The 26423-nt window shown below is 39.7% G+C and overlaps 1 long non-coding RNA gene and 1 pseudogene across 1 annotated transcript; both read right to left on the minus strand.

Annotated features, from left to right (window-relative positions):
- Nucleotides 1-350: 350 nt before the first annotated feature.
- LOC117542509 overlaps nucleotides 351-26423 on the minus strand; it is a 77375-nt pseudogene continuing 51302 nt past the window's right edge.
- On the minus strand, nucleotides 15391-26422 carry LOC117542511. Its single transcript, XR_004568449.1, has 2 exons — nucleotides 24844-26422; nucleotides 15391-16295 (listed from the first exon to the last, which is right to left on the minus strand). It is a non-coding gene; the product is annotated as an uncharacterized LOC117542511 (long non-coding RNA).

The following is a 26423-nucleotide window of genomic DNA, read 5'->3' on the forward strand; positions in this document are numbered from 1 at the left end:
CAGAATAAAAATCTTTGGAACCAATAATAGCAACAAAGTGAGAGTATATGGAGAAACATACAAACTCCTCGGACCCGAAACAATCCCAGAATAATAATGACGGATTTTAAAATGACAAATCATGGTGTCCTTAACAATGATGAGTATAAATATCAGACACTCCTGTTCTGTTCGATCTCTGCGTCTCCAATTTCTAATTCTGTCGGGATTCACTAATCCTCCTCTGATTGGCCAGGAGGGATGATGAGCTTCCCGAAATGTAGGTGTGTGTTCCCGCTTTGAATCGGCTAATCGTTTTCGATGAGCGTTCATTTGAAGGAATGTTTCATGATGGGTTTTTTTTTGAAGAAGAAGAAGAAGCGCGACGAGGAGAAAATCGAGGACGAGCCTTTAGAGAAGAGGCGGGGGGAAAAGGACGGAGATACAGGATCCCGTCTTAGTGTTGTTGGTTAAATGAGTATAACAGGATGTCTCTGTGGCTGCTTTATATACTTATCAAATGGCAGCAAAAATAAGTAAAAGAAGAGTGAGGTAATACAGAAAATAAAAGTCATTTTTATCGTCTTTTTCCTTGTCGTTTTCTTAACATGATTGTAAATTCAAGGGGAAAGTAGTGAGCAAAAAACGATAAATTCCCATGCCGTGTTTAGAGTGGTTTCTGTCAGTCAAATGCTCCCAGGTCCTTCCGGATAAATGCACAAAAAATCATAATAATTCCTACATTTTCGAGTACCTTTTAGAGTAGCGTCTTTTTGAAATGTAGAGGATACCGTCTGCTTAAAGTGTGGATATATGAGCTCCTATAGGGCGGTGGATATACTGTCAGAGAGGGAAAAAGATGTGAAGTCTCACTCCTTCCAGGTCCCGTAGTGTAGTAAAAAAACGTCCGAAATCACGCCCTGTAGTTCAAAGTCGCAGGGTTGTTTTGTTTTTTTCGTGGCAGGTTTGTTTTTCGAGGACAGAGAGTTTGACGATGTGGCACAATGACCTCTGTCGCCACAAAATGACACAAAAAAAAAACATGAGTTGTCACTATTGTCCGCCTGCAGGAGAGTGGAGGGGAGCTGCTGCCAAACAAAGAGCTGGAAAAAGGGTTTTTTGGGAGCGATGTGAAATTCCTCGGATGTGATTTGTGTTTTTTTTTATTTATTCTTTTAGTACGGAGCAAACCTACTGTATCCTGCCCGGTATAAACTGGCCTGGAAGAGACAAAAAGAAACAACACGTCAATAAACAATGAAGTAACAGCGCTGTATTATTCCATCAAATGTACTCTAAACAGGTAGCAGTGAAATCGACAAAATATGCATTTAATGAGACAAATGTGCACTTTTTTTTTGTTTAACTCACTTGCAATGTGAGTGCAATGTCCTGTTGAGGACACACAAAAAAGAAAGGCCTATGGTGGATCCAAACATAACTTAACATGTGCAGACCCCATGCATCCACTTGCATTACCCTGAAAATACAGAGGGTGCCGTGCATCTTAAAAGTATAAATAGTGTGTTTTGTGCAGAGAGTTTGTCAGTTAACTCACCATTGCTCCGACTCCATAAGCAGCGGCGGCTGGATTTAAACCGTGGTACGGGTCTGTAGTGTACACTCGGCCGTAACTAGGGAACACAACATACAGGAAGTTACACATTTTGGTTTTAAAGAAATAAAGACCAAAACAACTCTACCTTCCTTTTTTTTTTGTAAGGCCGAAGTATTGATCATGTTTTTATTTCTCATTGTTTTGTTTGTTTACTTATTGCATGATGTGCAAGTATGTCTATATACAAGTATAACTGCTAATTACCATGGACCAAGCAGTACGGCAAAACGGACACAGGAGTGGGTTTAAATAAACTGGGTTTTTTTATTTACCCATAACATCCAAAGAAAAACATAAACCAATATTCATTTCTAATAACTAAGCCTATTCAGGGAATACGCAGGAATCCTGAAGTCAGGTGTAAAACCTTTTAAGACCTTTTTTAAGACCCTTTCCATACATTTTAAGAGCTCATCGCCACTTTGAGTTTTAACCGGTTACCTTGGCGACACACTTTACCTCACATTGACTATATACAGTATTGATTGTCCTTCCTCCTTATCTTCCAACCATTTGGACGCAGACTTGCATTTCCCCATAACGATGTTGTTAACAACCGGCGTAAACGGACCTTCGCACGCTATCAAGCAGTGAGCGCGCGATGTCCTGTTCAGATGACGTCACATCCAACGGGATGCCATAAATAAACTACACAGAATCACACTACACACCTACACAATGATTACATTCAGGCACACTGTAGAATACAACCTCTTTAGACAGTTTATATACTTATTGAAAACAAGCTACTAAATGTAATGCCTTGGGAAATGCCGTTTAATACTTTTTAATAGCCTTCATTTTCGCTAAATTGATTTATCAACTTTTAATACTTTTTAAGACCCCGCGGACCCCCTGTTATAAAAGAGGTCAACAGAAAATACCTCAAAGAAACATGGCATCACCTCAGCAGGTGTAAACTCAACAAACGGACCTGCTACAATGACAAACCAAGGAGCCTATATAGTGGCTTGGCCAAACCAAGTTGAAACCAAGGGATACTTAATAGTAACAGAATACACAAAGGACACTGACAAAACCCAAAGCCCCCCTTTGACATGGAAGCATTTGAGTTTGTTTTTAATTGGCTCTCCTCTTTTCCCGATTCTTGACAGAATTGTGATCCTTTTTAAACTAATTTCCAGTCAACATAATGTGGGCGGATTCAAAGGTCTGGACCCAGGCAACCATCAGAGTCCAAATAAAACGCTGCAGTAATTGGAAAGAGGAAATCTAATCGAAGGAGAAATGTGGAGAAGTCTCGACGAAAGTGACCTGGTGAACACAAGTGTAGATGGAAACGTTAACAAAGGTGTGTGTGTGTGAGTGTGTGTGTGTGTGTGTGTGTGTGTGTGTGTGTGTGTGTGTGTGTGTGTGTGTGTGACCTCACCTGTCGCTGTAGGCGGCGGCTGCAGCGGTTGCCCCGGTTACGGCGGCCGGCTGGGCGTAGCGGTAGGCGGCTGCCGCGGCAGCAGCAGCAGCAGGATAACCTCCCTAAACACACACACAGAAAGTTAAGAGTTAATAATGTGTGTGTGTGAGGAGGAGACACCTGGGCTAAGGTGTGGGGATGATGGGGCGCCGTATAGAGGTGGAATATACTGACATCTCATTCTAAGAAAGATTAGAGATATGGAAATATTTGTGACTTTTTATAGAATGTAATGAATTCTCGAGATACTACACCATGTATGTTTTACTCTGTGCAATATCTCATCTCAAAGGTTAACGTTTAGAAAGTAATATAGTTATGCAGTTATAGGCGATATAAACTTGTATTAAATACAAAAACTTCTTGAATTTAGTACGAAAAATAGGGTCGAAGCTTCTTCCTTAACCCGGCAAAGCTTCTTTTGTCGTCTTTTCATTTAGAAAAATACTTATTTGAACAATTCTAGACGTGTTTTAATCCTACAAAAATATTCTGCTTGAAGACACATTTGTTGGCTTTTATTCTTTAAAAAAACCAACGTGATCTCTCATTGAAAACATTATGCTAACCTAACCAAACAAACGCCATCACTCCACCGCTCTATAACAACATTTTCCTCTATTTTTTTAGGTCGATAAGGTCATAAAAAAGTAGCTAAATCCTGATAAATGTACACTGTAGTACAGCCCTTAGTAAAGAAATACATATATATGACATATTAACGCCCAAAACCTGTTTTACATACATATAGACTAGATTATATACATTCACAAAACCAAGTCAGTGTCAGTATATTGCATTTCTATATGGGGGGGGGGGGGGGGGGGGGGGGGGGGGGTGTTTTATCAGAGAGGACAGAGGGAGGAAAGGGAACGGGTCGGGGTCGCGTTTGTATTAGGATTATTATCACAAAGGGAGAAAAAGGGGAGGGAAAGCAGGGGGGAGAAACTCGTATAGAAAAACTCAATGTAATTACGGGACATGAGAGAAAGAGGACACACACACACACACACACACACACACACACACACACACACAACACACACACACAACACCAACACACACACACACACACACACACACACACACACACACACACACACCACACACACAACACACACACACACACACACACACACACACACACACACACCACACACCACACACAAACACACACACACACACCCACCACACACACACCACACACACACCCAAACACACACACACACACACACCACACACACACAAACACACAGTTTGAGATTCACCATTCTTACGTTTTTGCAGCTATTTTAAACCTTTTTTGACCCGAGCTGCGTTTGAAATGACTTAATAAGAAGGTGTGGTTTATAGTGTTTGCAGGCAGCTTGTGGACACACACATGCAGAATCACAGCCCAGAGGGAAAGAAAACGCAGGATAAGCTGTGAGGAGAGGGGGGAGAGAGAGAGAGGAGGGAGTGTCGGTGGGAGGTGAGTTTACTTACATATATAAGTCTGCAGAGCCGTAAAACCCATCCTGATACACCACACTGAGAGAGGAGGAAGGTCACGCAGAACATCATTATGAAGAGAGAGAGAGGGGGAGACAGAGAGAGAAACGTTATTCACACCCATGCAGCATGCAGAGCAAATACAGCTCCCACTGAGCTCCATTACTGAACATACAGCTGATTGTGGAGTCATAGGAGAGACTTGATAAAGCCTACATATGTGCAAGAAACAGTTAAATAAATGTGGTTATTTTAAATAATAAAGGAAATAGATATATAATAAATAATAACAAAAAATAATAATACAACACATAAATATTAAGAAAATACATATAAGAAATAAATACATTTGCATACATAAGAAAACATACAATAAATAGTTGTTGAAATATAGACATAACAAAATACGATATAATATTTAATTTTAAGCATTTTTCATTTATATTTCAATTATTTCCTTATATACATATTTTATTTTTTGCAAATAAATGATGATATCAACGTTTTTCGATTGTATTTTTTTTTTTTAATTCTTTATTATTAAAAGGCAAAAGCAAAAACGTATAAAATAAAGGCTTAAAGAATACATTTTATTATGTAAAAAAAAATAAATCCAAATCAAACAAAAGATTTTGGATTAGAAATGTAATTTATGAGAATTTAAAAGAGGAACTACTTATTTATTTACATATTTATTATTTCCACATGTCTTTCCTCATCTTCTACAGATGTCTCTTTGTAAAGGGCACTACTGTGACTCATAGCAGATTCATGTCCTTGAGCTGAAGTGCCAGCCAGAAGATCTCTTATTCCCCCGCTACAATTTAAAACCAACACATTAAAGGTCCCCTATTATACTGTTTCTCATCAATATATCACAGGTCTCAGATTATCCAGAGCCTGTCTCTGATTGAACACCAAACAGATCATTGCAGCATTACCCATAATCCCCTCTGTTTCAGCCCTGTTTCCAAAGTGCTGATTCTCTGTCTGTTACTGTAGATGAAATAAGGAGCCCTCCCAGCCCCTCTGAGAGACATTTGGTTACAAAGAACTCAATGGTGCTCTAGGAGGGATTCAGGTGATAAGGGGGAGGGGGGGGTTACCTTGGTTGGTGATTGGCTAATGGTTACACACCAAAACATATCGTTATGACATCATAAAGTGGCCAAAATCTGATCAGCTCATTTTCAGACAGGTTTTTATAGAAATGGATCAAAAAGAGAGAGAATCTTTGTTCCTGAAACTTTCAGAGTCTCTTTCCACAGAGGGGACACATGTTGATGTAGAAGAGACATGAAGAAGAGGGGACACATGTTGATGAGAAGAGACATGAAGAAAGGGGACACATGTTGATGTAGAAGAGACATGAAGAAGAGGGGACACATGTTGATGTAGAAGAGACATGAAGAAGAGGGGACACATGTGTGAGAGAAGAGACATGAAGAAGAGGGGACACATGTTGATGTAGAAGAGACATGAAGAAGAGGGGACACATGTTGATGTAGAAGAGACATGAAGAAAGAGGGGACACATGTTGATGTAGAAGAGACATGAAGAAGAGGGGACACATGTTGATGTAGAAGAGACATGAAGAAGAGGGGACACATGTTGATGTGAAGAAGAGACATGAAGAAGAGGGGACACATGTTGATGTAGAAGAGACATGAAGAAGAGGGGACACATGTTGATGTAGAAGAGACATGAAGAAGAGGGGACACATGTTGATGTAGAAGAGACATGGAAGAAGAGGGGACACATGTTGATGTAGAAGAGACATGAAGAAGAGGGGACACATGTTGATGTAGAAGAGACATGAGAAGAGGGGACACATGTTGATGTAGAAGAGACATGAAGAAGAGGGGACACATGTTGATGTAGAAGAGACATGAAGAAGAGGGGACACATGTTGATGTAGAAGAGACATGAAGAAGAGGGGACACATGTTGATGTAGAAGAGACATGAAGAAGAGGGGACACATGTTGATGTAGAAGAGACATGAAGAAGAGGGGACACATGTTGATGTAGAAGAGACATGAAGAAGAGGGGACACATGTTGATGTAGAAGAGACATGAAGAAGAGGGGACACATGTTGATGTAGAAGAGACATGAAGAAGAGGGGACACATGTTGATGTAGAAGAGACATAGAAGAAGAGGGGACACATGTTGATGTAGAAGAGACATGAAGAAGAGGGGACACATGTTGATGTAGAAGAGACATGAAGAAGAGGGGACACATGTTGATGTAGAAGAGACATGGAGAAGAGGGGACACATGTTGATGTAGAAGAGACATGAAGAAGAGGGGACACATGTTGATGTAGAAGAGACATGAAGAAGAGGGGACACATGTTGATGTAGAAGAGACATGGAGAAGAGGGGACACATGTTGATGTAGAAGAGACATGAAGAAGAGGGGACACATGTTGATGTAGAAGAGACATGAAGAAGAGGGGACACATGTTGATGTAGAAGAGACATGAAGAAGAGGGGACACATGTTGATGTAGAAGAGACATGAAGAAGAGGGGACACATGTTGATGTAGAAGAGACATGAAGAGAGAAGAGGGGACACATGTTGATGTAGAAGAGACATGAAGAAGAGGGGACACATGTTGATGTAGAAGAGACATGAAGAAGAGGGGACACATGAAGAGGGGACACATGTGATGTAGAAGAGACATGAAGAAGAGGGGACACATGTTGATGTAGAAGAGACATGAAGAAGAGGGGACACATGTTGATGTAGAAGAGACATGAGAAGAGGGGACACATGTTGAAGTAGAAGAGACATGAAGAAGAGGGGACACATGTTGAGGTAGAAGAGACATGAAGAAAGAGGGGACACATGTTGATGTAGAGAGAGACATGAAGAAGAGGGGACACATGTTGATGTAGAGAGACATGAAGAAGAGGGGACACATGTTGATGTAGAAGAGACGTGAAGAAGAGGGGACGCATGTTGATGTAGAAGAGACATGGAGAAGAGGGGACACATGTTGATGTAGAGGAGACATGAAGAAGAGGGGACACATGTTGATGTAGAAGAGACGTGAAGAAGAGGGGACGCATGTTGATGAAGAAGAGACAGAAGAGAGAGGGGACACATGTTGATGTAGAAGAGACATGAAGAAGAGGGGACACATGTGAGTGTGAGGTAGAAGAGACATGAAGAAGAGGGGACACATGTTGACGAGAAGAGACACGAAGAAGAGGGGACACATGTTGATGTAGAAGAGACATGAAGAAGAGGGGACACATGTTGATGTAGAAGAGACATGAAGAAGAGGGGACACATGTTGATGTAGAAGAGACATGAAGAAGAGGGGACACATGTTGATGAAGAAGAGAAGAGACATGAAGAAGAGGGGACACATGTTGATGTAGAAGAGACGTGAAGAAGAGGGGACGCATGTTGATGTAGAAGAGACATGAAGAAGAGGGGACACATGTTGATGTAGAAGAGACGTGAAGAAGAGGGGACACGTGTTGATGTAGAGGAGACATGAAGAAGAGGGGACACATGTTGATGTAGAGGAGACATGAAGAAGAGGGGACACATGTTGATGTAGAAGAGACATGAAGAAGAGGGGACACATGTTGATGTAGAAGAGACATGAAGAAGAGGGGACACATGTTGATGTAGAAGAGACATGAAGAAGAGGGGACACATGTTGATGTAGAAGAGACGTGAAGAAGAGGGGACGCATGTTGATGAAGAAGAGACACGAAGAAGAGGGGACACATGTTGATGTAGAAGAGACATGAAGAAGAGGGGACACATGTTGATGTAGAAGAGACATGAAGAAGAGGGGACACATGTTGATGTAGAAGAGACATGAAGAAGAGGGGACACATGTTGAGGTAGAAGAGACATGAAGAAGAGGAGAGGGGACACATGTTGATGTAGAGGAGACATGAAGAAGAGGGGACACGTGTTGATGTAGAGGAGACATGAAGAAGAGGGGGACATGTTGATGAAGAAGAGACATGAAGAAGAGGGGACACATGTTGATGTAGAAGAGACATGAAGAAGAGGGGACACATGTTGATGTAGAAGAGACATGAAGAAGAGGGGACACATGTTGATGTAGAAGAGACATGGAGAAGAGGGGACACATGTTGATGTAGAAGAGACATGAAGAAGAGGGGACACATGTTGATGTAGAAGAGACATGAAGAAGAGGGGACACATGTTGATGAAGAAGAGACATGAAAAGGTGGATTTTGCATAATAGGTGACCTTTAAATCTGCTTTGATGCTCTTATGAAATCTCAGAGGTGTGCTTTGGTTTCTAGTGGAGCAGATATGGAGGGGTATTTCATCTTGTTCAGCTTCATCATCATCATCATCATAGTAAGAAAAGCCAATAACCAATCAATTCTGCTTTGATCTGAGCAGTCACGAGTCGACCCCATTAGCCAATCATCACAGCACGGAACAACAACATGCACAGTACACACACTGATGGACACAACACACAGTTAACGGGGAACGTGGAATAATTCTGCTTCTGCATAATGGCTCGATGTGCTTTGTGTGTGTTTATGCTAATCTGCTGATGGCTTGGTATCTGCGGGGTTTTATTCAAATGAAGCTCGAATGGTGCAATCCCATCAGAGCTGAAGAGCTTATGAACTGAGTGACAGAGGGAAGGGATGTGAAGTGTGAATGACGTGTGAGCACGAGCCGCTGTATTAAACCGGGAGCGGGGGAAGGATTCTGTGAAGTGGTTCCTCAATAGATTTAAAGGCCACTGAACAAAACAATTGATCCTGACTTTTAGTACTTCTCAAATGTGTTAAAACACTCAGTGCAGATATAGGGCAGCTACAAATGTGTGACGTCAATAACTCTCATAGTTCTGATTTCACCATCAGCGGCTAAAACACACTTTGAATTGTGCATTTCAGAATTATTATCTTTATCAATACTAACACAGATTTGTACATATTTATTGCTGTTTGTATTATTATACATTTGCACATTTTACTTTACTTTTACTCTATTTTGTTATCTTTTAATTTCACATTTTTACTTAATTCTTAACATTTTATTAAAAATATTGTATTATTTTTTTTTCACATTTTTACTTAACTGGATTGTTTATATTAAATTTACATTTTATCTATTCTTTATCCTTTTATGAAATGTTTATATTAATATTTGTATTCTATTAAAAAAAATGTCTTCACATTTTTCTTAAATTCTTAAATTATATAATTTTTTTAGATTGTATTTCAATCTTTTCACGTTTTTACTAGACTGCCTTGTTTCTAATCATATTTACATTTTATCTTATGCTATATCCATTCATAGCACTTTTTACTTAATTTATTAGATTTATTTAAGTCTTCTTTTAAGTCTGTTCTTACCCAGGGTATGTAGGCATGGCGGGTTGAGGCACGGCGGCTCGCACAGCGCTGTAGACGGGTCGGCCGCGGCCTCTCAGGTGAGCCCCGCGAAACGCTGCTGCTGCTGTGGTGGCTGCTGCCGCTGCTGAAGAGTAGGGGAACCCTGGGACTGAAGGGGGGGGAGAGAGAGAGAGAAAAGCAGGTGATTTAGAGAAGAAGGGAGATAGTGTGGATGGACAAAATAGGGGGAGAAACATGCTAATTATGCATTGATACCAGAATTATTTCTTATTTAGAAAAATAAGCTTAACCTGAGCTTCCTCAAAGTATAAAGTTACTCTGTGTGACTTTTATTTTGAAAAATAAGCTTAACCTGAGATATCTCAAAGTATAAAGTTACTCTGTGGGACTTTTATTAGAAAAATAAGCTTAAACCTGAGCTTCCTCAAAGTATAAAGTTACTCTATGGGGCTTTTATTTGAAAAATAAGCTTAACCTGAGCTTCTCAAAGTATAAAGTTATCTGTGGGACTTTTATTTTGAAAATAAGCTTAAACCTGAGATATCTCAAAGTATAAAGTTACTCTGTGGACTTTTATTTTGAAAAATAAGCTTAAACCTGAGCTTCCTCAAAGTATAAAGTTACTCTATGGGGATTTTATTTGAAAAATAAGCTTAACCTGAGCTTCCTCAAAGTATAGAGTTACTCTATGGGGCTTTATTTGAAAAATAAGCTTAACCTGAGCTTCCTCAAAGTATAGAGTTACTCTATGGGGCTTTTATTTTGAAAAATAACTTAACCTGAGCTTCCTCAAAGTATAAAGTTACTCTATGGGGCTTTTATTTTGAAAAATAAGCTTAACCTGAGCTTCCTCAAAGTATAAAGTTACTCTGTGGGACTTTTATTTTGAAAAATAAGCTTAACCTGAGCTTCCACAAAGTATAAAGTTACTCTGTGTGACTTTTATTTTGAAAAATAAGGTTAACCTGAGCTTCCTCAAAGTATAAAGTTACTCTGTGTGACTTTTATTTTGAAAAATAAGCTTAAACCTGAGATATCTCAAAGTATAAAGTTACTCTGTGAGACTTTTATTTTGAAAAATAAGCTTAAACCTGAGCTTCCTCAAAGTATAAAGTTACTCTATGGGGCTTTTATTTTGAAAAAATAAGCTTAACCTGAGCTTCCTCAAAGTATAGAGTTACTCTATGGGGCTTTTATTTTGAAAAATAAGCTTAAACCTGAGCTTCCTCAAAGTATAGAGTTACTCTATGGGGCTTTTATTTTGAAAAATAAGCTTAACCTGAGCTTCCTCAAAGTATAAAGTTACTCTATGGGGCTTTTATTTTGAAAAATAAGCTTAACCTGAGCTTCCTCAAAGTATATAAAGTTACTCTATGGGCTTTTTTTGAAAAATAAGCTTAACCTGAGCTTCCTCAAAGTATAAAGTTACTCTGTGGGACTTTTATTTTGAAAAATAAGCTTAACCTGAGCTTCCACAAAGTTAAAGTTACTCTGTGGGACTTTTATTTTGAAAAATAAGAACCTGAGCTTCCTCAAAGTATAAAGTTACTCTGTGTGACTTTTATTTTGAAAAATAAGCTTAACCTGAGCTTCCTCAAAGTATAAAGTTACTCTGTGGGACTTTTATTTAGAAAAATAAGCTTAAACCTGAGCTTCCTCAAAGTATAAAGTTACTCTGTGGGGCTTTTATTTTGAAAAATAAGCTTAACCTGAGCTTCCTCAAAGTATAAAGTTACTCTGTGGGACTTTATTTTGAAAAATAAGCTTAAACCTGAGATATCTCAAAGTATAAAGTTACTCTGTGAGACTTTTATTTTGAAAAATAAGCTTAAACCTGAGCTTCCTCAAAGTATAAAGTTACTCTATGGGATTTTATTTTGAAAAATAAGCTTAACCTGAGCTTCCTCAAAGTATAGAGTTACTCTATGGGGCTTTTATTTTGAAAAATAGCTTAAACCTGAGCTTCCTCAAAGTATAGAGTTACTCTATGGGGCTTTTATTTTGAAAAATAAACTTAACCTGAGCTTCCTCAAAGTATAAAGTTACTCTATGGGGCTTTTATTTTGAAAAATAAGCTTAACCTGAGCTTCCTCAAAGTATAAAGTTACTCTGTGGGACTTTTATTTTGAAAAATAAGCTTAACCTGAGCTTCCACAAAGTATAAAGTTACTCTGTGTGATTATTTTGAAAAATAAGGTTAACCTGAGCTTCCTCAAAGTATAAAGTTACTCTGTGTGACTTTTATTTTGAAAAATAAGCTTAAACCTGAGATATCTCAAAGTATAAAGTTACTCTGTGAGACTTTTATTTTGAAAAATAAGCTTAAACCTGAGCTTCCTCAAAGTATAAAGTTACTCTATGGGGCTTTTATTTTGAAAAATAAGCTTAACCTGAGCTTCCTCAAAGTATAGAGTTACTCTATGGGGCTTTTATTTTGAAAAATAAGCTTAAACCTGAGCTTCCTCAAAGTATAGAGTTACTCTATGGGGCTTTTATTTGAAAAATAAGCTTAACCTGAGCTTCCTCAAAGTATAAAGTTACTCTATGGGGCTTTTATTTTGAAAAATAAGCTTAACCTGAGCTTCCTCAAAGTATAAAGTTACTCTATGGGGCTTTTATTTGAAAAATAAGCTTAACCTGAGCTTCCTCAAAGTATAAAGTTACTCTGTGGGACTTTTATTTTGAAAAATAAGCTTAACCTGAGCTTCCACAAGTATAAGTTACTCTGTGGGACTTTTATTTTGAAAAATAAGCTTAACCTGAGCTTCCTCAAAGTATAAAGTTACTCTGGTGACTTTTATTTTGAAAAATAAGCTTAACCTGAGCTTCCTCAAAGTATAAAGTTACTCTGTGGACTTTTATTTTGAAAAATAAGCTTAACCTGAGCTTCCTCAAAGTATAAAGTTACTCTGTGTGACTTTTATTTTGAAAAATAAGCTTAAACCTGAGATATCTCAAAGTATAAAGTTACTCTGTGGGACTTTTATTTTGAAAAATAAGCTTAAACCTGAGCTTCGTCAAAGTATAAAGTTACTCTAGTCTAGGGGACTTTTATATGAAAAAAAAATATGACTTCTCCTGATCTTCCAGCAAGGATACCATACAACCATGGGGGTATTATTTTGAAAAACAAGCCTCTTCCTAAGCTTCCTGTAAGGATACCGTAATCTATGGGGCTTTGTTTTGAAAAGCACTCCTTTTTCTGAGCTTCCTGTAAAAACACACAGCCATCTATTGGGATTTTTATTTTGAAAACATGCATCTTGCTGAGTCTTGAAGGATATAGTAACTTTATGTGGCTTTTATTTTGAAAAACATGTCTCTTTCTGAGCTTCGCGAAGAGATGGTAACTCTATGGGGCTTTTACTCTGAAAAACACGTCACTTTTGGTTAAAAAATCCCTTTTAAACTTCCTGTAGGAATACAGTAACTTAGTTTTTGCTTTCCAGAGCTTTCTATAAGGAAACAGGACCTTTATTTGAAGGTGTGATAGGAAAGGGCACTGCTGACTCTACAGAATAATAGACTGTGTCGTTCTGCAGTCACACAGAATTAAGGAGAAAAGGGAGAAGGGGAATAATCCAATTGCTGCCTTGAGGCCTTGATATCAATAAAAGTGTCAGGTAGGAGAAATGTCCGGCAAGCAGAGCATTAATATAAATTAAAGATTGGAATGTGATTAAAATGTAAAGTAGGCAGTGGAGACAGAGAGAGTTAGTAGTTACCTGCGTAGATCTCAGGTGCGTACATGGCTCCCATCATAGGACTCAATTCCACCCCGCTGACATTCACAAAAAGAGAGAGCATCGTTAAAATGGGCAGTTTGGGAAGAAGAGCACAGTATTTATCATTTACACACACTTTTCTCTACACCTACAATGCAGTTTTTATTGGCCCTATTTCAATGGTTTTCATAGTTCACCAGCTACTTAAAAAGCCAGTTTAATCACGGCGACAGAAGAGGAGATACGGGATGAGCGCCTCAGAGCAGCGATGCTTTAAAATATGGATTTTGATTGAGGCTGAGCGCCTTTCTTCATTACAGATTCCCTCAGCCACACTAACTCTGAAGCTCTTCCAGGTGAAGCAGCACAGATGGTATGCAAAGCAGGGAGGCACGGATTTGCTAAGATGATATTTGAACCCCTCTTTTTAGCATTTCTAAGCAACATTTAATTAAGATTTGACATTGTATTAGAAGTGAAACTAGCTTAATAAAACTGTATATATTAATACTAACGATAGCTGTGGGCAACTACATTATAGTGTGTTATACACAAGCTAAATAGGGGGACTGATTCTGACCATTTTGAATACAATAGATGTCAGTGAAGTCACTATCACTGAATGAAGAAGAACAATGGTCAATTAGTGAATAACACATTGCAATATAATACAGGTTGCCCATATCCAACTTCTAAGCAAGATAATCGATAAACAATAAAACAATAGTTTGTTAATATCTTTCCAAATCGAACTGCAGTGCTGCACGGAAACTCTTAAGACTAGATCTGACAGTAAATCATCATAGTATCGTATTGGAAATGAACATTTGAAGCAATAGATGGATAATCTGAGAGTGAACTGTCGTCATGGCTGGTAGGTGGTGTTAAAAATAATCAAATCTAAAATAAACTCCTTGATATTGTGTTTGCTGACGGCCTTACATAATGTGGTCTGCAACTGCGGGAGGAAACACTGATCGTGTGTTTTTCATCTGCCTCTCGCTGTGAGCCTGATGCCGTTTGGATTACTAGTGTGTGTGTGTGTGTGTGTGTGTGTGTGTGTGTGTGTGGCCTAGCATTACTATACTTGTGGGGACCTACATCTGTTTTACACGTCACGTGTGGGGACTAGCCCTCCCTTATGGGGACAAATTGGAGGTTCCCATAAGGGGAATCATTAATTTTAGGGTGAAGACTTGGTTAGGGTTAGGCATGTGTTGGTTAAGGTTAGGATAAGTCTCCAGGAAAGCATGTAAGTCAATGTAATGTCCCCTGAAGTGATGTATACATGCATGGTGTGTGTGTGTGCGTGCGTGCGTTGGTGTGTTGTGGTGTGTGTGCATGCGTGCGTGCATTACCGTTACCGTAGGGCAGCGCGCTGAGGGCCGCCTCTCCGTTAGGAAAACGGGCTGACCATTTTTCTTGTCTGGTCATACACCCGGGCTGTGGCATTGTTCACCTGAAGGAGGAGCGACGGTATAAACACCAGAAAACGCAAACAAATAACAACTAAATAACGCAAAGGGCTAGATCACCAGGCTGATGTGTGTGGGTGGGTTTTTTAAAAGTAATAATATATTAACCGTGTTTGCCAACATGTGCTCGTAGTGTGATTGTCTTTATTTTGTATATTTCTTGGTACACTCACGTATTTATTGTTGTTATTATACAATACTTGTATAAACATTTTAATATTTTATCTGTTATTTCACATTTTAATTGTATGTTTATGTTAATATTATTATATTTTATTGCACTTTTTACTTGAACTTCTTATGTTTAAATAAATATTATTATCATATTTTTTGTTTATTCCACATTTTACTGAACATTTTTACTTTGCTCTTATTTTTTTAAATATATAGTTAATGTATTTGATTTGATCATTTATAGTAGTTACATTTTAATTTCTTATGTTTTAATTTATATATTATTTTGGTCCATTTTATTATTTTATTCTATATTATTGCACATTTCATTTTTTTGTTTTAAATACATTTTAGTTTTTTTATTTTGTTCTAAAAAAACTCTCACAAAACCCTAATTTCCCCCATCAGTTGTGTGATATGCCTGTTCCTATATAAACCTATAAAGCAGAATATGACATTTAAAAAAAAGACACATGTAACATCTAAGATGGCTGCTAGCTCGTTTGTTTGTCTGTGTTTGTGTGTTAAAGTGGGTCGGGGGTTAGGCTGTTAGGGGGGATTTCAGTCCTCATCGCAATTAAGAAGCGAGTTGCCCATCAGAGATTTGATGATTCATTGTGGGCAGATATTAATGTGGCCATGGGGGACTTTGGTTATATTGCGGCCGTAAATTGCAGCAAAAGAAACGCCGCTTGTACTTTTATTATTTTGCATGCTCAGGTGTTTTATCCTTTTTTTAGGTGCGTGTGCGTCTTCTACGCCTGACATTTCAGTCCTAATGCTCGGGCTTTCAATCCAAGATGGCTGATAATCTCCTCTCTGAGCTTCAAAGGCTCCCTTGATCTTCCTTTGATGGGTTTTAAGAGAAGGAGATTGTAGCTCTGTGTAAAAAGCCATACTGTCGCGGTGTTCAACGCTCTACATCTGAGTGTGGCGAGAGATTAATGACCTTTTTGGGTCGATGAGGGGAGTGTGTGTGAGAGAAAGAAGGACTGAGGAATGAGAGTGCTGTCTGCACACATACTACACACACACACACACACACACACACACACACACACACTCACACTCACTCCCATTAAGGAGACCATTAGGCATCGACTGCAATTCGCACCGGTTCCCTCGTGAGTCATGTTCTTTAATCTGCAGAGCTCCATTCACATAGAAATGAGGTTTACCTCATTTTTCCCTCATTGCAAATGACAAGGTCAATGGCAAATCATTCAATTAGCTTAAGCATGGTTAGCCATCTGACACGACTGTCCGCGGGTGTCTGAGTGGAGACATTTGGAAATGGAAATGTGTGTAATTAATCAAATCAAGGATTTTTGTGTCAATGGGAAATGATGTCAGGACTCATTCAAAGTTTTCTATTGACTGGTAACTTTAAGGAGTTTAGCCAGAGAGGATTTCCGACAAAATAAGCACATTAGTAGCAGCACCATTTGGTACAAAATGGTAAACACTTCCTGTGTACTAATGTATGTTGTTTATTTTGCTAGCCTTAGCATATTAACACAGCTAACAACATGTTAGCAATAGGAAAAACTAGTTACCTAGGGTTTTCACTAACGTTAGCTTGAAATGATGACAGTTTTATGTTACATATATTATTTAGCTAGATTTTACATATTTAAACAGCTAATGAACCTATTTTAGCATTGGGAAAATTAGGTTAGCTTGAGTTGTTTTCGGAGGTTAGCTGACGTTAGCTTGAATAGTTTCCAGTTTTAAGTTAATGTCATATTTTATTTGAGCTAGCATTAAATATTACACAGCTAACGAACATTGGTCAGCTAGGATGTTGGAGAATGTAGGTTTGATTTGTGTTGCCCAGATATTGTAAGAGTGTTTGTGAAAGAATAAATAAGACAAATTTGATCAATAACAAAGTAGTTTTCTTCTGATTTGACGGTCTGAGAAAATGCCAATTTTAGTGTGTCAGTATTTTCGGAGGATTTGTGGGCTTTTTGATAAATGTGTGTACCTCTGTTTGTGTTATTTGCAATTAATGAAATACGGTCGACAGGATCACATGCAAATCAACAGAATATGGAAGGCAGACTCAAAGTGTTAATAATTAATAAAACATTCAGCCGTCTCTCATCCCATTTAACCCTCCCAAGTCCAGCCTGAATCATAAACCGGGACAAAATGAAGTCACATTCCATATGAAACCAAACTTGTGGGGGTTTACATACCTAAAAAGAAATATTCCAAAAATAAAAAATACAACTAAGGGAGAGAAGAGGGGGTTTGCAAAAAACATTTTTTTGGACAAAATAATAATCGTATAACACAGAAATTACACGCAGCCAAATATGGGCGCAACACATGACCAAGAGTGGAGTAACAAAACCAAAAAAAGTAAAAATTCAGCCAATCAGGCAAGCGTCGGATGCAGCATAGAGACCAATCAAAACGATCGCAGCACTCCCACATCGAACACATACGAGACAAAGATGGGACAGGTAAGTTAAGAGGAAGGGATGCAGGTGAGAAGTAAAGAGACAGAGCCAGTCCATATACAAAGAAAACCAGGAGACATTAAGATGGAGTGAAGAGAAAAAAGGGAGAAAAATGTACATGAGCAACACAAAAAAATAACAATTACTGTTTAAAAAAAAAATAACATGTATCCCAAGGTGCATCATTCAAATAAAGCAATTAGATTTGGTGACCATTCTCCTGAAATCTCATTGTATGTGGTGGGTTGAGAAACAGAGCACCAAAGGATGGAGGGAACAGAGAAGAGTGAGAGATAAGAGAGAGAGAGAGAGAGAAAGAGTGAGAGCAATCCTCATTCCCAAAAAAGGAGAGAAATCAAATAAACATGAGACACTTTGCCAGGCATTATAACTGTGTGTCACAAACTAAAGACCAGAACACTACGACTACCACTACGACTACTAGTACACAGACAATCCACTACAAGAAAAACCAAACCAAAAAGAGAAAAAACAAACAAAATGGCAGCATAATAAGAGACCCCAACACAGTACGGTAAACCCATATCGGTTTAGAAATGCATATGGTTACACAACACTGGCAACACTGATTTGACCACATTTGGAGCGGCATAGTTTATTTTTTTAAAGCTGTAAATTAACTCAAAAATTCGAATTTACGAGATAATTTTTGGTGTTTTTTATCCTACTAAATGTACCCCTTTAATCTCAGAGAATATCCACATTTCTTTCTTGTCAATGTATGATATTTACTTGGAGCAGAATGTACAATTAATTTGCAAAGATACTGCTAAATAAGAGTAGGACTTGTATTTTAAAAGTCTTTGTCTAATGGTGTATTAAAGCCATTATTTGTTAGTTTTTAAGACCCTGGGACGAAGATAGTTTAGTGAAAAACATCTGAAATGTACAAGAAAAAAAGGGATATTCTCATATTTTTTTTGTACATTTACCACTTCAAGTGTATCCATGATTTTTCTCACTTAAATGTCCAATATTTATCTGAAAGATTCTTAAATTAGGCTACCTAATATTGCCCTAATCAACCGCCTCCAAGTCAAAACGGGATATTCTGTATCTGCAATACGGTTATCCCGGATGCTAGCTAGCTACATGTCGTACATTAGCAACATTAGCTCAAAGCTTCATACTTAAACCTTTGATATCTTTTCTTTTTGCCCATTGGCTAGTATTGGCCAACATATACACTAAGCTTAAAGCAGGCAGGTCAATAAAATAATACAAATTCAAAACCAGAGCAGCGTTATTTGCCCTGCAGCTCAGGCGCCTGCATTCACTCAAAGCAAATCGTAGGGAGCAACAAGGAGCAAAAGCTTCATTTCAATTTCTGTTGATTGTTTTTTTTTTGGTTATTGTTATTAATCAAGAAAATGAAGACTAGGTACACATTGGAGTCCAGATGGAGAATTAATCAGATGGATTGTGGATAGCCGTGTCATTGCATAGAGGAGGGTGATTACATTCGGTCATTCCCAGTGAGGTGTTAATGACATGGTGTGAGGGAGGGAGGGCATGTGGAGATAATATTACCGCTAAAATAATCGTTGAAAGACGCTGTGTCTGTTTGTGTGTCTGTGGTGCTGTGTGTACTCGTAAAATAACATAAACAATAATATCTATCTGTCAGCAGATCACTATACTGACTAATATTGCAAATACTGTACAAACTACTTTATTAAATGCCCATTTTTGTTCAGGGGTAGGGTGGGAAAAGGGAGGGGAGGGGTCAGTTCAGTGATAGATGTTTGTACACAACTTACCGTTGCCGTAGAAAACAGCGAGTGGTTACCGTGGAGACTGACAAACAACACACAGAAGTCGTCAGGGAAACAGAAAAAATATAATAAATAAAGGAACAAATAATCCTATAGGAACAAAAGAAACCTAAACGATATCTCCCCCCCCCCTTCCCAACTGCTTTTTCTCATCATGAAATAAAAACCCTGGTAGCAGCAGTGTTACAGCTCAGAATGGAGGATAAGAGGAAGAAGAGGAAGAGGAGGAAGAAAGAGGAAGGAAAAGGAGAGAGAGGATGCTAGCTCTCGATGACTAACCGAGCTCAGAGCATCATTAAAAACGATCAGAGCAGTGACAGGAAGTTATTCGGTGCTCGAGAGACGGAAAAGGAGAATGGAAATGTGGGGCAACCTCATCTTTAAATCAAATCTAGCCTAGAGAATGCACTGAGAAGCAGCGAATTGGAACACTTCCAAGAAAAGTGAGAAGAAACAAATTCACAACCCAACACCCTATTAACAGCAGTATTTTGCTAAAAAGGGGCCCCGTTATGCTAATTTCCAGGTTCATATATATATATAGCCGCTTTCACATCAAGTACTTTGCCGTACTTAGTTCCCAGCACTTAGTTCCCCCATAGAACTAAGAGCCGATCGCGTTCCCCTGAGGGAAGATTACGCAAATGAAGCTGCTGACGTCACTTCTTCTTCTTCTTCTGCTTTGGGTTTACTGGCAGGCCGCAAACAACTTCACGGCGTATACTGCCACCTGGAGTCCCCGGAGTTGGGGACTGGCTTCAGTAGAAACTGCTGGGACTCCCAGCAGCTTCTCCTGAAGCCTTCCGAGTAAATCGCCAGAATGCCGACACCTCCTCATCTCCACCGCTCCTATGTTTTCTTTTGTGTTGCCATAAGTTATTCTCTTTCCGTTGGTGCGCGGGGCTAATGCTTATGCTAATAATGCTAATGCCAGCAAATACAATGGCGGCCTAAAAAAGCTTTTCAGAGTTTTGCGGGGCGTGGTTTGCAATTCGCCCAGCCAATCAGAAATTGGTACTTTTTTCTCCCCAGGATAGTACCACCTCTCTAGCAGGCACTAAAAATGGGGGTAAAAGTTCTCAAGTTCTCGGAACTAAACGGGAAAAGTACTCCGGTGTGAAAGCGCCTTATATGTTGTGCCTCTCCTCTACTGGGACATGTCTCCATGCTTTAATGTTCAAAAAGCTCTTTACTTGTCTCATACTGCCTGTGCTGCAGCACCTCTTTTCCCCCTCTGTCTGAAACCAGAGCCCAGTCTGCTCTGATTGGTTAGTTGGCCAGCTCTGTTGTGATTGGTCAACCGCTTTGAGAGGTCCCACCCCTTAGCCAATCACATACAATGTGTTGGAGCGCTAGCCAATAGGAGCATGGCGTGTGTGGGAGAGAAACTTCCTCTGGAGGGAATTTAGAGATTATAGCCTTTGCAGACCATTTACATGCACACAAATCTACATAACTACAGGAAAGGAAAAACCCCAAAAAGCATAAAAGGGCCTCTTTAAACTTGGGCAATAAATGACTAATTCTTGTGTGGCTATGTTAGGCCAGAAGAGCCATGTTCAATAAAGTACATTTAATTATCTGTTGTGAACTGAGTGGCCGATTTTTCCTTAAAGTGTTTAGCAGTCACCACAAAATAACATACTGAAAGTTGTTTGATAGTCAAACAATAAAGTAAGACGTCAAATCAAAAACAAAACACATGACGATAAATGGAAACAGAATAAGGCAGGTAGAGATGATGGCAAAAAAGAAGTACTTTCAAATTAAACACGAAAGGACAGAAAGACAAACTTGACTGGCAACAAGAGATGAAGAGAAAGACAGACAACACAGAGAGGGTTGGAAAGGGCAAAGTGCAAACTCTCTTTCCCCTTTTCGTTCAACCGTTTCTACATTTCCACTCGAAGCAAACACACATGGATACGCGCACATTTCATTCATGAATCGATCCAAATCATGCAGTAAAAAGAAAGCTTCGATAACAAAAACAGAACCAGTCCAATCCAAAGCCAAGGGAAGAAGAAGAATAGGAGGAGGGGGGTTTTATGACATCGGGACACACGGAAGCTGGTAAGCCTTCAATTTAGGCTATCACCCATCCAACAACTCACAAACAGCTGAACAAAATCTCCCAAAAAGTGTATGGAAATGGTTGATTTAGGACCCAAAGTGAGCTGAGGCCAACAGTGTACCATTCAGGAGTGTGAGATGGTTGGTAAAACATGCAGAAACCCAGGCAAAAACATCTTCGTATCTTCTTCATCGCACAAATCCATGCACTGGTGACGCACTTTATTCCCCCCTTTGCATGCAGAGCACTTGTATTCTGCTTTTAAATAAGTCTGACTAAAACTCTGCGCTCGGAGGAACAGTCACTTCCTGTCACACTCGAGCCACACAACCTTAAGAGTTTGTGAGCAGGAGTCTTTAGGGTTCAGCATGGTCTCTTTGCCCGACAAAGCTCCTTATCCATTGAGGACGTATTCGAGGTCTTTGACGTGTAGTAATTGCTTGGCTTTTGTCCATGCCGTGGCAATACTACACTGAATTTTGCAATAATCTACAGCAAGCAGAGCAGAAAGCTCTCCGGAAGGTCGATGCAAAACGAGGTAGACCTTTTGTGCAGCGCTGGTTGTTTGGTGCCGATTAATAATAAAAAAGACCAGGGTTTACGGCTTTATTATGTCTTGCATCCCCAGAGACAATGGAACTATTATTGCTGTAGGTAATTACTTCTGCCAAGGAGGTTATATTTTCTGGAAATGACTAGGAAAAAGGTGAGTTTGATTTTCCTGAAACTTGGTGGAAGGGTGAAGCATGGGCTGAGGAAGAACCCATTCAAATTTGGAGCTGATCCCAATAACAAAAAATGACGTTTCACATTTGTAAGGGAAACTTCTGCAGCAATGGAGAGTCAGGACTCAGAGAGGCACGAGGAGAGTTGGAGCTTTGATGTCAAACACTGATATTTATTACAAGTATACGGCCGGAGAAATTCACATCACAAGTCACAGAGCAGCCAGAGGTTCTGACTGCCCGGGTGGGTTGCCACATCAATTCTGCCGCGCCTCTCTCTCGATAGACCTTTTAACTAGTTCAGAGAGAGTAAACAACATATTTGAGGAGATAGACTAAACAGCTGGACACCCTGAATCACTTGCGTCTGACCCTTAATGGCCTCGAAGCCAGTGTTCCCACAGCCGTAAACCATTTCGTGACCGAGAGTTGAACTGGTTTATCAAGATAGCTGGAGCCTCCCATTCCTTAAGAGAGATAACAGAGCCAGGGTTGGTCGTAAACGTCAACACACAGAAAAGGTTAAATATCTAGGATAAAGACAGAAATATTCTTTGACAACTTTCATTAACATTGGGAGGAAGCAGCAATAAGGTGTCCGAATAATCGTAAAAATGTGTTCTAGACTTGGACAAGCGAACGCCCACTAAAGTTGGAAAAACATATTAAAACCTATCAGCGCATTGTTCAAACACACCACGTTTTTTCTTTGTAGTGTCCAAGTTGTTTGCACATTATGATTTAAAACTCTCGAACAAACCGAAGTCGTGAGAACAGCTTCCAAACTCTGGGAAATTGGACCATCTGTGGAGCATCTGGACGCACCATTCTAGTTGCATTTATTACAGTAAATCGAGAACATTTAGACCTTTCCATTGTCATTTATGGAGAAACGACAACACAATGTTAGTTAATTAGACCACCAGCTGATAAGAGTTGTGGGGAATTTTCAATGGGATGCAATTGTCAGCAAAAAGTCCAATTGGCGCAACCATTGACTGCTTTGTTTTTTTACTAATTGAGGTCTGTGGTTGCACTAATGAGACCATGCAAGAACCCGTAATGCACTTCCTCTACAGCCAGTATCTGTAGCATAGGAATGAAGCTATGTATCTTTAGCTGGGATGTCCTAATAGTCAAAGTAACACAAGTCAATGACAGCCAAAATGTGAGGAGATGTAATGAGTGAGAGCAACTTCACCATTTGAATGTTAGAGCATACGCACAATCATATGAGTGGGTGGAGATGCCTTTATATATAGACCTGTAGGGGTGTATATATAGAATGAATGGTGATGAGATGGGGTAGAGAAGCAGGTAGAGACAAAGTGTAGTTGAGCCACTTACATGGATACATTGGAAGCACACAGGAAACCTGACTTCTTCAAAGCGCAGAGTTTTAATCCAGACAAAGAGAAGGACATTATGCACAAAAATTCCCTTTCTATATTTCATGACATGCAGGCTGCTGAGCTGTGAGAATAACTACTAACCGACTCCCATTGGCATGCACAAAGAATGAGAAGTGTCAGCACTCGAGTTGAGTTTCCTTTTTATAAATCATTCCCCATACAACTCTCTCTAAAAGCTAGGTCTCAGCTTTTTTTCAGTGAAGACTAGAAGGCACCCAGGTGCAACTGAATTCATGCCAACTGAACAAATCCCATCACCAATTTAACAAATGGACACACGGATAAACATGCAAGAAAATACATCCAGCTGTGTCACATATCTCCATGATAAAATACCAACCATGCAGCCTACGTCGACTAATCCATGCCAGTGAACTTCACAGTCACACACAATAACCATTATATACAGTACGCTTTCATTTCAGAGTTTTCTGAATGATTATAGCTCTCATAATTCAACATAACTCTGAAATGAAACGAGCGATTCAAGCGAGAGTTACAACATCTGCCAGAAAGCAGAACCGCCACATGGCATTGCCTCAAATAGAAATGTTTTTTCTCCTCTGTTGAAAGAATGTATAAACACTGATCCAGCGCCAGCCTTTTGTCTCCTCAAGCCCATGCACCATAAACAGACAGAAAGAGACTCTGCCTCCATGCTACACCGCTAGTGGAGGAACAACATGCAACGTGACGCCTGAAAACAAAGACAAACTGCTTTTTGATTAATCCCAGTGACTGATATATCATGCAAAACGTGTGGAGGGAAACAGAGAGTAATGCCAGGGAGGATATATGTTGTGTGTGAGACTGATGCAGTGTGAATCAACTCCATCAGTATCCATCAAGCTTGCTGATTGGCTGAGGGCGGAGGGAGATGTTGAACCAGAGGATGCAGGTGGCTGTATTTCATTCACGACCACAGTAAAAAAAAAAGCTTCATCCGTAATGCGCGCACACACACACACACACACACACACACACACACACACACACACACACACACACACACACACACACACACACACACACACACACACACACACACACACACACACACACACACACACACACACACACACACACACACACACACAACACACACACACACACACACACACACACACACACACACACACACACACACACACACACACACACACACACACACACACACACACACACACACACAACGTTGAAATCACCACAGTAAGCCCATGCAAAAATCCTGGCTTATAGCGACGTTGGTCACAGATCCAAAACTGGCTGATTGACACCCCCAAAAAACTCACATGCTTCAGTAAACAAACAATGTTTAGGAAACCTTAACATACATGGATTCTACATACGGAAAAAATCTGCTTGGTGCGTTCACACCGGACGCTAAACGGAGATTGGCGGCTTTCAGTTGTGTTTACTCGTGTCACTCAAACAAAATGCGCTGGCGTGGAGGCGGGGCTTATCTACATGTAGATCTCATCAATCATCGTATTGTCCCATCATCGTATTGTCATACTGATATTTTGTACAAACTGTAAAGTCCACTGAGACAAATGTAACATTTGTGATATTGGGCTATATAAATAAACATTGATTGATTGATTGATCAACAACAGTACCTACCTAAGGACTGCAGATGGAAATGAGCCATTAGCTATAATCTGGCATAATTCCTCTCTTCTGTTTTTTGAGATTAATGTATTTGTATGCATGGTCCTTGTTGAAATAAATACATAATATTACAACAAAATGAACATAATTTGAATCGATTTAATTGTAATAATAGTATCAAAAAGATAGGCGAAAAACTCGGATTGGTTCGATCAGGCTAGGCTAAGCTAACATGTGGCTACTCCGTACAGACTCAAAATAGAAGCGACTGTATTCGACCATAGACAGTCTGTGGTTTGTAGATTTATAAACACAGATACACGACTGCTGTTTTATTTTTCTGATTCAACAACGTCAGCGACAGCAGGGAGAGATTCTCTCCACTAATTGGCTTTATTTCATTTGAATGAAGCTGAATGATGAACAAATGATTGCTTCGTTAGCGCTGCCCGGAAGGAATTTGCATCTCTATCCGCGTCCCTGCATTGACTTGACATGTAATCGCGACGCTCAAAACCTTCGCTTCGTGTCCGATGTGAACGCACCTAAAGAATCCAGACTTGTGAACATGCGCCGTGATTCCCAGCATGCGGCTGTTGCAGAGCCAGAAGCTTGTCACAACCACTTAGCACCGTGGGGAGAGAGGGGAACACAGAAGGGTTTCTACTCTAAGGAAAAGGGGTGAAATAAAGACGGCAATCTGCCATGCATCATCCTTCCACTGCGTTCCTCTCCGAGCCCTCCGGTGCCCACATGTCATTCACATGTTGCGATAACAAAACATCAGTGTGGCTACGAGTCGAGTGAGAGGGGAGGAAAAGCTGCAGAGGAAAAGTACCCAGCATGCCTTATGTAGTGTTCTTGCACCCCCACCACAAAAACAAAAAGGAAACAAAGTCTTTTAATTAAAAAAAGAATGGGTCCAGGGAGTGGGAAACCAGTGGGCCGCATCAGAGCATGTCACTACAGGGAGGATGAGAGCTAGATAGCAGTCAGTGATCAAGCAGAATTACGAGAAGATAGAAGAGAGGAAGGAGGAGGAGGAGGAGGAGGAGGAGGGAGGAA

The sequence above is a fragment of the Gymnodraco acuticeps genome, unplaced genomic scaffold (assembly GCF_902827175.1).
Source record: "Gymnodraco acuticeps unplaced genomic scaffold, fGymAcu1.1, whole genome shotgun sequence".
Classification (NCBI taxonomy): Eukaryota; Metazoa; Chordata; class Actinopteri; order Perciformes; family Bathydraconidae; genus Gymnodraco; species Gymnodraco acuticeps.